Below are 10,629 nucleotides of genomic sequence, written 5' to 3'. Positions count from 1 at the left end.
TCGCTGTCCTCCCTGGGCTTGGAGAAGGCCACCCACAAGTGCACAGGTGGCCCCTGCTCTCCCCATGCCCCCTCTCTTCCCTGAGCAAGCTCAGCCCTGCTGAGGTGGCCTCCCCTCTGGCCCAGACCCCACTCTCCACTCTCCAGACCCCACTCTCTGGGGCTCTCCAGACACCCCGGAGATAAGCCATCCCAACACTGAGTGCCTCATCACCTGGGTCCTCACTCCTAAGGATCTCAGCTCACCTTCACTTCCCTGTCCGCTGTCACACCATCTCAGCCTGGACTCAGACACTGTCCTCCGTTGTGCCCCTTGGATGAAGTCACAGCTTCATCTTACCAGCATTCTCAGAGTTTGGGTTGCCACTGCCCCACCCCCTCGATGGGCCCCCCGACTCTCAGCCTCCCAGCCAAGCTGGCCTTGTCCAGTCCTGGCTTTCCCAGCACTCTCCTAGCACACTGTTTTTGTTCATGCTGTTCCCTCCACGCAGATGCTTTTCCTGTTGCTCGTGGCTGAGTGGACTTCAGGGATCCTCCTGCCTCCCATGTCCCCCAGAGGTTCCTATGGCTGCTGGTCTACCTCTCTCTGTACATTTCATTGACAGCCCAGCTGGGCCTGCTTTTTCCATGTCTTTGTGTCCCCACTGCTGAGGCCAAATCCTGAGAGCAGGCTGGCCTGGAGTTTAGAGGGCAGGGAACACAGTGGTCAGAGCAGCACCCAGGCCGGGTCCCAGGACTGTGGGAGCCAGTGAGGAAGTGTTAGGACAGGTGTGAGGCCAAGTGCCCTGGGCTGGAAAGGTGGCTGCCTGAGCAGGCATGGGGGATGATGGACGCTGAGCAGGCACTGGCGAGGGTGGGGAATGCCAGACGGTGAACAGGCACGGGGGATGCGAGACAGTGGTTACCGTTGAATGAGTTCACACAGTGGCGAGGGGAGCCCTGGCCCTGAGGTCTGAGCTGGGGACATGTGGCCCTTTGCCTTTGCACTAGGAAGCTCACTGCTGCTGCATACATGTTGAGGGCACGGCTACGGCCCAGAACTAGGGCATAAATGGGAGGAAAGTGCAGTGGACATCCCCACCTCAAAGCCATGCACCCTGATTGGCTGGGAAACATAGAAGCCCTACCCTTCCTCAAGACACCCTTTCCCCTCCAACCCCACTCCCCACTTCCTCCCACCCTTCCTTGCCAAGTGCATCCACCAGGACTCAAGTTGCTGGGCTCTGTGCTCTCCAAAATCCCTTGCGCCATTTACTGTCATCCTATGGGTCTCTTGGCCACAGGGAGCGCCCATCCTCCAAGCTGGGCGACAGCCCCTGCCGCGAGAAGGTGTGTGAGGACTTTGCGCTGGTCTCTGCCACCTGCCCCCCTCTTCTGATTGCTTCTTCAGGGAAGCGGTAGGTAGTCCTTTACACAATAGTATGAATTCAGATCACTGGACACCATCCCCTAGCTCTCCCGGAAGAAGGGAACTGGTGCAGCAAGGGGAAGGATGTGCTTCTCCAAGTGTCAGATCCTGAATGAGCACCATGAAGGCAGGTCCACACCCATCACCGGCCCCCGCCATTCGCCCTGCTCTTCCAGGGTTTCAAGTCCACAGAAAGAGGCCTCTGACACGCTCAGGCAGCTTGGCGTGTGACCAAGGGCAAAGGCAGCTTGGCGTGTGACCAAGGGCAAGCCGGTCCGCTCCACCTCTCCTCAACTTCCAGCAAGTTCTGAGGAGAGAGTGGGCATGGGGTGGGTGGAGCTTAGCCGGACTTCCCATGTTCATGCTCAAGAAACAGGTAGGGAGGCTCAATGCAGGGAGGGCAGGGGGCCGAATGTCTGTGGGGGTGACATGACATGCGGGTGGCGTGAGGAGGGGGTACCATGCACTGCATGTTCCCGTGGTGTGAAGACAGCTGAGCTGGGTGCTGTCCCTCTATTCTAACCCATTCTGATGCCCTCCCACCCTAAATATCATCTCCTATGCTCATGGGCCCTTGCTCTGTACCCGGCACCAAAGCCCCCCAGTGAGCCCAGACCCCAGGCCTGGAAGGGGCGATGCAGGTAGGCAGTGCCCACCACTAAACAGGAGAACCCTAGAGGCAGTGCTGGGACTGGTGTTGACCCCCTGCTGGCGGGTCCACCCTGAGCCTCTCTGCCCTGCACTTCCAGTCTGCGCCTCCCCGTCCGCAGGTGAGGCCCTGGTGCTGGTTCCTGACACATGATCCCAGCCCTACTTCCGCTCCCTCCTCTGCTTGAAGGATTTGGGCCTGCTGGGGACAAGTGGACAGGAAGAGGCTAACTCATGACCGCTCGTGTGCCTTGTTCTCTCAGAGCCCAGAGCTTGGCACATGCCCTCCTTCTCCACACCAGCATCTACAGAGGTGACCACTGTCCCATGGGCTAGACAGCAGAGCTGAGTCCACAGACAGCAAACAGCAAATCTCCCAGATCCCCTAAGGACTGCGGCCATCCTCACAGGGAGCTGCTAGGCCCTCCTGTGTGCAGCAAGTCCCAGGGCCCCAGCAGCTGGGGTCGGTCCTCTCCCAGAGCTGTGCTCCAGAGATGCCAGCTCCCAGTCTGGAGCTACTGGGGTGGGGGGGTCACTCCTCCGGGAGGGCGGCAGCTCAGAAGTGCCCTGAATGGGGGCCTTCCTGGGGCTGCAAGCTTAGGCCAGCTTCAGACACAGTGACAGCCCACCATGAGGTGACCTGGGGCTTCAGCCGGTCCAACTGGTCAGCGAGTGCTAGTGTCATCCCCAGGAGGCCAAGACAGGGCCCTCTCTGACCCTGGGACAAGTTGGAGGCTTTCTTTGACTACCATGTTTTCCCTTGTTAGCGATCTCTTCACCTTCAGAGTTATTTGTGTCACATTTGCTCAACACGTGTCTTCCCCAGGGGGCCCCCACTCTCTGGGTCTTGTTCCCGGATGGACCCAGGGGTGGGACCCGCTGACACTGTAACAATGTTTCATCTTCTTGCCATGGATAGGGTGTATCTCTCCCTGTGAGGTGCTGCTCTAATTTCTGTTTGTATTTTTCAGTATACGGGTCTTGCACATATTTTGCAGATTTATCCCCATGTATTTTATACATTTATGACATTGCAAATACTGTTTTAAATTTTTAATTGTTTGTTGCTGATATCCAGAAATAGAACTGACTTTTTGCAGACTGATCTTGTATCCTGCAACCTTGCTAAACTCTTGGAAGAATCAGCTCTGTTAGCCTTTTTATGGATTTCATAAGATTTCCTCATTGAGTCTAGGAATAAAGTACTACATCTTTCTTTCCAATCTCGGTGCTTTTAAGTTTTGCCTTATTGCACTGCCTAGATTGCCCAGTGCAACACTGAACACGAGGGTTGGGCATGGACACCTGGGACTGTTTCCTAGTCATAGGGGAAAAGGACTCAGTCCTCCACCATAATTGTGAGGCCAGATGCAGGTTTTCCAGAAATGTCCTTTCTCAGGATGAGAAGTTCTTTTCTATTTTATTGATTTTTTTTTTTCAGAAACAGTTGTTGAATTTTGTCTAATGATTTTTCTATATCTATTTAAAATAATCATAAGATTTTTCTTTCCTAGTCTGTTAATATATTTTGAAAGTTAAGCCAAACTTGCATTCTATAGATAAATCACTTGGTAATAATCTTTTTTTTAAAAAAGATTTGTTGGGGCGCCTAGGTGGCTCAGTGGGTTAAAGCCTCTGCCTTCGGCTCAGGTCATGATCTCAGGGTCCTGGGATCGAGCCCCACATTGTGGGGGGGGTGGTCCCTGCTCAGCGGGGAGCCTGCTTCCCCCACTCTCTCTGCCTGCCTCTCTGCCTGCTTGTGATCTCTGTCTGTCAAATAAATAAATAAAATCTTTTAAAAAATAAAATAAAAGATTTATTATTATTATTAATTTATTTGAGAGAGAGGGAGGGAATGAGTGAGAGAGAAAGCACAAGCTGGGTGGGGGAGAGAGACAGAGAGAGAAGCAGACTCCCTGCTGAACAGGGTACCCGATCTGAGGCTCGAGCCTAGGATTCTGAGATCATGACCTGAGTCCAACACTTAATGACTCAGCCACCCAGGCTTCCCTGGTCATAATCTTTTAAAAATATTGTTGGATTCTATTCACCAGATATGAAGAATTTTTGCATGTAGTTTCAGAATGGATATTGGTCTGCGGTTACCTTTTCTTTAATCTCATTGCCTGGTTTTGGTGTTAGGGTAATGTTTGGCTCATAGGATGATTTGGAAAGTGTCCCTTCTCTTCAGTTTTCTGGAAGAGTTTATGTAGACTTAATACTATTTTTTTCTTTACAACCTATTTGGGCTTGGGGTTTTCTTTTTGAGAAGGTTTTTAACTACAAACATAATCTTTAGTAGCTATAGGACTATGCAGGTTTTCTATTTCTTCTTGAATGGGTTTGATAGTTTGGGTCTTTTGTCCAATTCACAGGCATAAACTGTGTTCAGTATTCCCATATTATCCCTTCAACTTCTATATGGTCTGTAGTGATGTCAGCTTTCCCATTGTTGGAATGAGTAACTTATACCTTCTCTTTTTTTCCTGATTGATATGGCTTCTCAGGTTTATTCATCTTCTCACAGAACCAACTTTGGTTTCTTTGACTTTCTCTATTTTCTAATTTCTCATTCACCAATTGTCACTCTAATGCTTTTTAATTTTCTTTTGTTTACTCTTTGTTTTATTTGTTCATTTCCTAGTTTTTTGAGGTGGAAGTTGAGGTCATTGATTTAAGATCTTCATTTTTTGTTTTTTGTTTTTTCCAATATAGGCGCTTAGTGCTATCAGTGTCCCACCCAGTACCACTCTGCATTATCTGCATCTCGGATTTTTTTGATATGTTGTATTTTCATTTTCATTCAATTCAAAATACTCTCTCACTTCCCTTTTGATTTCTTCTTTGACCTCCAGGTTTTTTAGAGGTGTGCTTTAGCTTCCAAATACTTAGGGATTTTCCAGCTACTTTTCTGTCCCTGATTTCTAGTTTAATGTGGTCAGGGAACATACTTTGTATCACTTAAATACTTTCAGATTCACTGATACCAGTTTTCTGGCCCAATATATGCACTTTTTGAATAGGTGCTCCTTGTGCACTTGAGAATACGAAATGTGTTCTTCTGGGCAGAGTTCTATGCCTCAGTTAGGTTGGCTTGGTTGATGGTCTTTGACAGTCTTGCTGATATCTTCTCTACTTATCCTAGCAGCATCAAGAGAGGGGTGTTAAAATCTCCAGTTATAACTGTGGATGATTTATGTGTGCTTCCTTGTGATTTCTCAGTTTTTTCTTCCTCTATTTTGAAGTTCTGTTGTTAGGTACATAAACATCTAGAATTTTTGTGTCCTCTTTTCTTTTTTTCAAGTAGGCTCCATGCCCTATGTGAAGCCCAACATGGGGCTTGAATTCAGAACCCTGAGATCAAGACCTGAGCTGAGATCAGGAGTCAGACATTTAACTGACTGAGTCACCCAACTGCCCTTCAAAATTGTTGTGTCCTCTTGATGAATTAACCCTGTGATCATGAAATGGTCCTCTCTATTCCTGGTAACACTTTGGCCCTGAAATCTACTTTGATGTAGTATGGACTCTCCAGCTTTCTCCTAGTGTGTGTTAGCATAATTTATCTTTTCCCCATCCTTTCACTTTACAACTATTTTCTTTTTATATTTACAGTGGGCTTCTTGCAGGTTAGCAAGACGATCTTGATGCTTTCACCCAACCAGAAGCTTCTGCCTTTTGATGGCATATCTGGGCAGCTGGATGGACTGTAACACTAATTTGTGGGGTATATATCTGTCATCATTTTGTCTGTCATTTGTCCCATTTGTCCCATCTGTCCTTTGTCCCTATTTCCCTCTTTTTCTGTGTTCTTTTGGATTGAGTATTTCTTATGACTTTATGTCTTTTGTTGGTTTATGAGCTATAATTTTTTGGTTTGTTATTCCAAGGACTGCTTTTTGGTTTATAGCTTGCATCTTTAATTTGTCTCTGTCTGCCACTTGTGGTGCAGCACGACTGGGAGGGTGATGTGGACCTTACCCAGAACCCTCCCCTAACGTTTTCTTTCCTGGTCTCTGTGCTGCTATTGTCATACATTTTACTTCTACACATGTTATAAATGTCACAACACATTATGTTTTATTTTTTTTGCTCCAGACAATTACCACAGTTACCTTTTCTGGTGCTCTTCATTCTTTTGTGTAGATACAGGTTTCCATCTGGCATCATTTTCCTTCTGCTTGAAGAATGTCCTTTAACATTCTGTATCGTATAGTTTTCCTAGTGATGAATTCTTTCAGCTTTTTTTAATGCCTGAAAAAGTCTTTATTCTGCCTTTGTGTTTGAAAGATCTTTTCATCGTGTGAAGAATTCTAGGTTGGCAGTTGTATCTCTCTTCCTTCGCAGATGCTCTATCATCTCCTGGCTCACACTTTTTCCAGTAAGAAATCTGCTGTCACCCTGTCTCTGTGTCTTTGCACGTTATGTGCCTTCTTCCTCTGGCTACTTGGAAGACTTTCTTATCACCAGTTTTAATGAATTGTGCTTGGGGTTTGGTGAGCTTCTTGGACCTGTGGGTTTATAGTTTTCATCAAAACTGGAAGTTTCAGTCATTGTTGAAATATTCTTCCTGTCTTCACCTCTGCATTTGAGAACTCTGGTTCTGCATATTAGCTCAATGCTGCACTGCTCCCCTGCACCTCTCGCTCCTGCACCGTGGCCTGGAAGCTTCCCAAGGCAACAACACAGGGAGATCCCAGGCTCAGCTCCTTTGTGCTCTGAGTCTCCATTGTCACTGCCTGTGTTTGCCTGATGTCCAGTGTCTTCAAAGGCATGAATCCACATATCTTTTCTAAGTTTCTAGTTGTTTCAGGTGGGAGGGTAAACACAGGTCTTACTCCATCTTGCTCATAAATGGAGCTCCCTCTTTCTTTGTAAATCTACTCAGTCAGGCCTTCTTGCTATCATTAGGGTCACCGAGGCTTCCACGTGTTAAATCAGATGGACTCTTCTTGTCTTTACCTTATGCACCCTGCCCCCAATTCCTCACTCCTCCCAGGGACACTTTCCTCCTGTGGCTTCCAGATGACTCTCACCCTGGCTTCCCTTCTGTCTCTCCCATCATTTCTTCTCCGTCCCCCCTGCTGCCTCTCCTCCCTTCTGACACCTTAATGATGGTGTGCCCAGGGCTCAGGCTGAACACCATCTCTCTTCTCTGACACCATCTGGCTGGGTCACATGCCCATCTGTCCACAGTGACACCCACATTCTACTTCCAGACCAGAAGTCTCTCTCAGCTGGACATTCACAACTCCGACCACTACTCAACCTCTCTGCTTGGACAGACATCAGCCTTGACAAGTCCAATGCCAGGCCCTTTTTGCCCCCATCTCAGTTGAGGGCAGCTTCTCAGGTCAAAACCTTGACTTAACTCTGACTCCCTTCTTTCACTCGCCCACCAGACAGTCCCCTAACAAGTCCCATTAGTTCTACTAAGTCTTATCTTCCTATGCCTCCCAGGCCAGGCCCCCATCATCTCTCAGCTAGGTCACTGATGTGGTTTCCAAACCCCATCCATGTGCACCTGGAACCCTGCAGTCTCTTCTCCATGCGCAGCTGGGTATGTAATTTAAAACCACACATAGTGGTCTCTCTTTTCCCTCTCAAGCCTTGTCATACCTTCCTTTCCCTGCAGTGAGTTAAAGCCTGACTACAGATCCTTTGTGTGCTGCTGCTTGGCCTCACCCCTTCCACTCCTGCCACCACTGTAGCCTCCTTGCTGTCGGAGTGGGTCAGGTGGGTTTGGCCTCCGTTCTTTACAGTGGCTCTTCCCTGTGCTGGGGATGCTATTCCCTCCCTCACCTCCTCCTTCACTATCACTCACGCTGACCACCCTGTTGAAAGCAGCAAGTGCACCTCCACACTCTCCACCAGACTTTAGCTCCCACAGCAGCTCAAGAGCACTGACTTAATCAGTTGTGGGCTCTGCTTCCAGGATGCCAGCCCGAGGACAGGGATCCTCATCTTGGCTTCCCTGCCGTGTCTTCTGTGCCTGGCATGCAGTTGGTGCTCAGTGAATGTTCTCTGGGTGCTAAGGAGACAAAGGGGAGGCAGAGCTGAGTGTCCAAGCGCTGATCTGAGCGACCTCAGCCTCTTCCAAGTCTGCTCTTGTAAGGTGGGCGAGACCAGCCAGAATCAGGTTTGTGATTAAAGTTCTAAACCAGGCTTTTAATAGCCAAATGTGACCAGAAATCTGCTCAAGAGTCATTAAGGGACAGACCATTGTTTGGAAGTGACCAGGAGAAAAGCAGAGTTGCCCTATGATCCCCCCGCTCCCCACAAACACTCTCCTCTGCCATGCTGGCCTCGGTGCTGTAGCAGCTCGAAACACGGGGATCCCACATCACTGCTTTCCACCTCGGACTCTGCTGTGGACTCCCAGCTCCTGCCTGGCCAGGGCCTGGGGCAGCCCCCAGGAAAGGAGGTTCCCAGGGTGGGTGGGCCCTGTAGCCCTGTGGCATGGGAGGACCCCTGGCTCCCCTGCTCTCCGTGGGGCCTTGGCCAGAGCCGGTGGTCATCTGTGGCTCTCACAGTGAGGGCAGCACAGTGACAGCTGAGGCCAGGCCTCTGGGCGGTGCGGGGGACTCGGCTGTGGAGGCTGGAGAAACAAGTTGGCTGGGCCCCAGGAGCTTGGGATCATTGGGCTTCCGTGTCTGTGGAGAACTGAAGGCACAAGCTGGGCTCCTCCGTGGGCAGAGGGCTGGGCAGCCTCCTCAGAAAGCCTCTGTTGACAGGAGGAAGGTGCTCTATAAAGGTTAAATGAAAGATGGGCTGCGGCCCCACTGACACTTCATCTCCATTTTGTCAGAGCGTGTTTGCAGATACGCACGGAGAAACACGGCAGAAAGTAACCTTCAGCACATGCGTCCGAGCAGCCCCACTTCCATCATGAACTTCTGCCTCTCATCGCCCTGGGATGGAGGCCCAGGAGCAGAATGGGGCTGGCCGTCTAGTGCCCATCTCTCCTCCCGTGGCCCCGCTGGGTATTCCTGGGCAGCCCCCCCCATCCCAGTAGCTATGGGTCCCGGGGCCACAGCCATCCATTCAGAGAGGGTCCAGGGGCTTCCTCTCTGAGGGTCCATGAGGAAGGTTGCCACTCCCTGCCTCTACCCTAGGCACTGGCAGGAAGGAGCTGGACACCAGCATTCTGGGGGGCCCTGGACTCTTCTGGGGAGTGGTCTCCACACTGGCTCCTGGAGCAAGGTGCCAGCTCTCTCCTCACCGGGGAACGGGATGGACCTGCTCTGCTCACCTGGGAAGTAAGCACATTTCTGACTCCCAGCACTCAGTGACGCGGAGGGACTTGGGCAAGGGGACCTGTGCCTGCTGCAGATGGGCGTGTGCCTGTGGCCTGTGTGGTACAGGGGCTCCGCATGACACCCGTGCATGGTGGAGGCAGGAGCTCCCACTCTCTGCAAGCTGAGGCTCTGAGGATCTCAGCCCTTGGAGCTGCAGGGCTTCTCCTAGGGCCAAGGCTGTGGAGCTTCGGACACCCAGCCCCAGACAGCAGCTCTCCCAGGAACCCCAGAGCCTGAGGAGGGGTCACTAACAGGACCAATGCTGGAGGCTGCCTTAGCCCAGGCAGGCTGCAGTTTCATGGGTCTCAGTTTCCCGGGCCCATGAAATGGGTCCATCCCACAAACGATGGTTGTGGGCAGATCACAAGGCCATGGAGGTTCTTGATGGCTGAACCCCAGCCTCTCCGGGCCAGGTCCGTTGTCCAAGAGGGCTGTTCCTGCCATCCCGTCCCCACTACCTGCCCCCGCCTGGCTGTGGCAGGTTCTCCCAAAGCCCGGGGCTCCTGCCTGGGCTCAGGGCTGGCCCGTGAGAGGTGGAGGGGGGGTGTCGCAGCGGGCCCACATGCCTGCCCACAGAGTACTCCCTCCCCCTCCAGGAGCCCGGCCCCCTCCCCGGCACACACACAACTATTTAATTTTGCTCTGGCAAGGAATAATAGAGTCCTGTGTATCTATTACAGATGCGGGAGATTGGGCCACCACTGGCTGCGCGGCACATTCAGAGCCCTAACAAAGCTGGCGACAATCGACCGGGCCTGCCATTATCCATTCAGTGGGTGTAATAAATGAGCCGGGCCCAGCCTGCCATATACCACCCGGCCCAGATAACGGCTGAAAGGAGAAAATTAAATTTTGCTTTTGTTGAAACATTATGATTTATGTATTTGTAATATAGGCTGTGGTGGGCAATTGGGAGAAAAAAAAAGATTGCTGAGTATCGTTCAGGGATACTGATGGTCCCGCCGGCCACTCAGAGAGCCGGCCGGGCTCACTCCTCTCGGCGGGCAGGAATAATAAGAAGCCGCCGCCGCCCATTAACGTGTTCGGCCGCGGGAGGGGGAGGGCCCAGGGCACCGCAGGGGGAGGCCAGGGACCCGTGCTCCGAACGGGGGTAGGCAGGGCCCCACGTGCTGCTGGCTCGGACCCTGGACAGGGCGCCCCGATCAACCGTGCCCTCCCTGGACCTGTAAAAATAATTGACTTGTCCTGCCTGGCCCTGGAGAGACGGACGCGTGAGCACATCCCTGTAATTTATAATCTCGCAGTTCTGTCCCTT

The 10,629-nt window shown here is 51.3% G+C and overlaps 1 long non-coding RNA gene across 2 annotated transcripts; it reads left to right on the top strand.

Moving 5' to 3' along the window:
• The first annotated feature begins 1,701 nt into the window (after positions 1-1,701).
• LOC309862970 lies at positions 1,702-10,190 on the top strand. Of its 2 annotated transcripts, none has more exons than XR_014310820.1 (3): positions 1,702-1,783; positions 8,864-9,038; positions 10,034-10,190. It is a non-coding gene; the product is annotated as an uncharacterized lncRNA (long non-coding RNA). The 2 variants fall into 2 exon arrangements; XR_014310821.1 differs by having other exon boundaries at positions 8,864-9,314.
• Positions 10,191-10,629: the final 439 nt, after the last annotated feature.

The sequence above is a fragment of the Mustela nivalis genome, assembly GCF_964662115.1.
Source record: "Mustela nivalis genome assembly, chromosome: 4".
Lineage (NCBI taxonomy): Eukaryota > Metazoa > Chordata > Mammalia > Carnivora > Mustelidae > Mustela > Mustela nivalis.
This window is presented reverse-complemented; position numbering and strand designations above follow the sequence as displayed.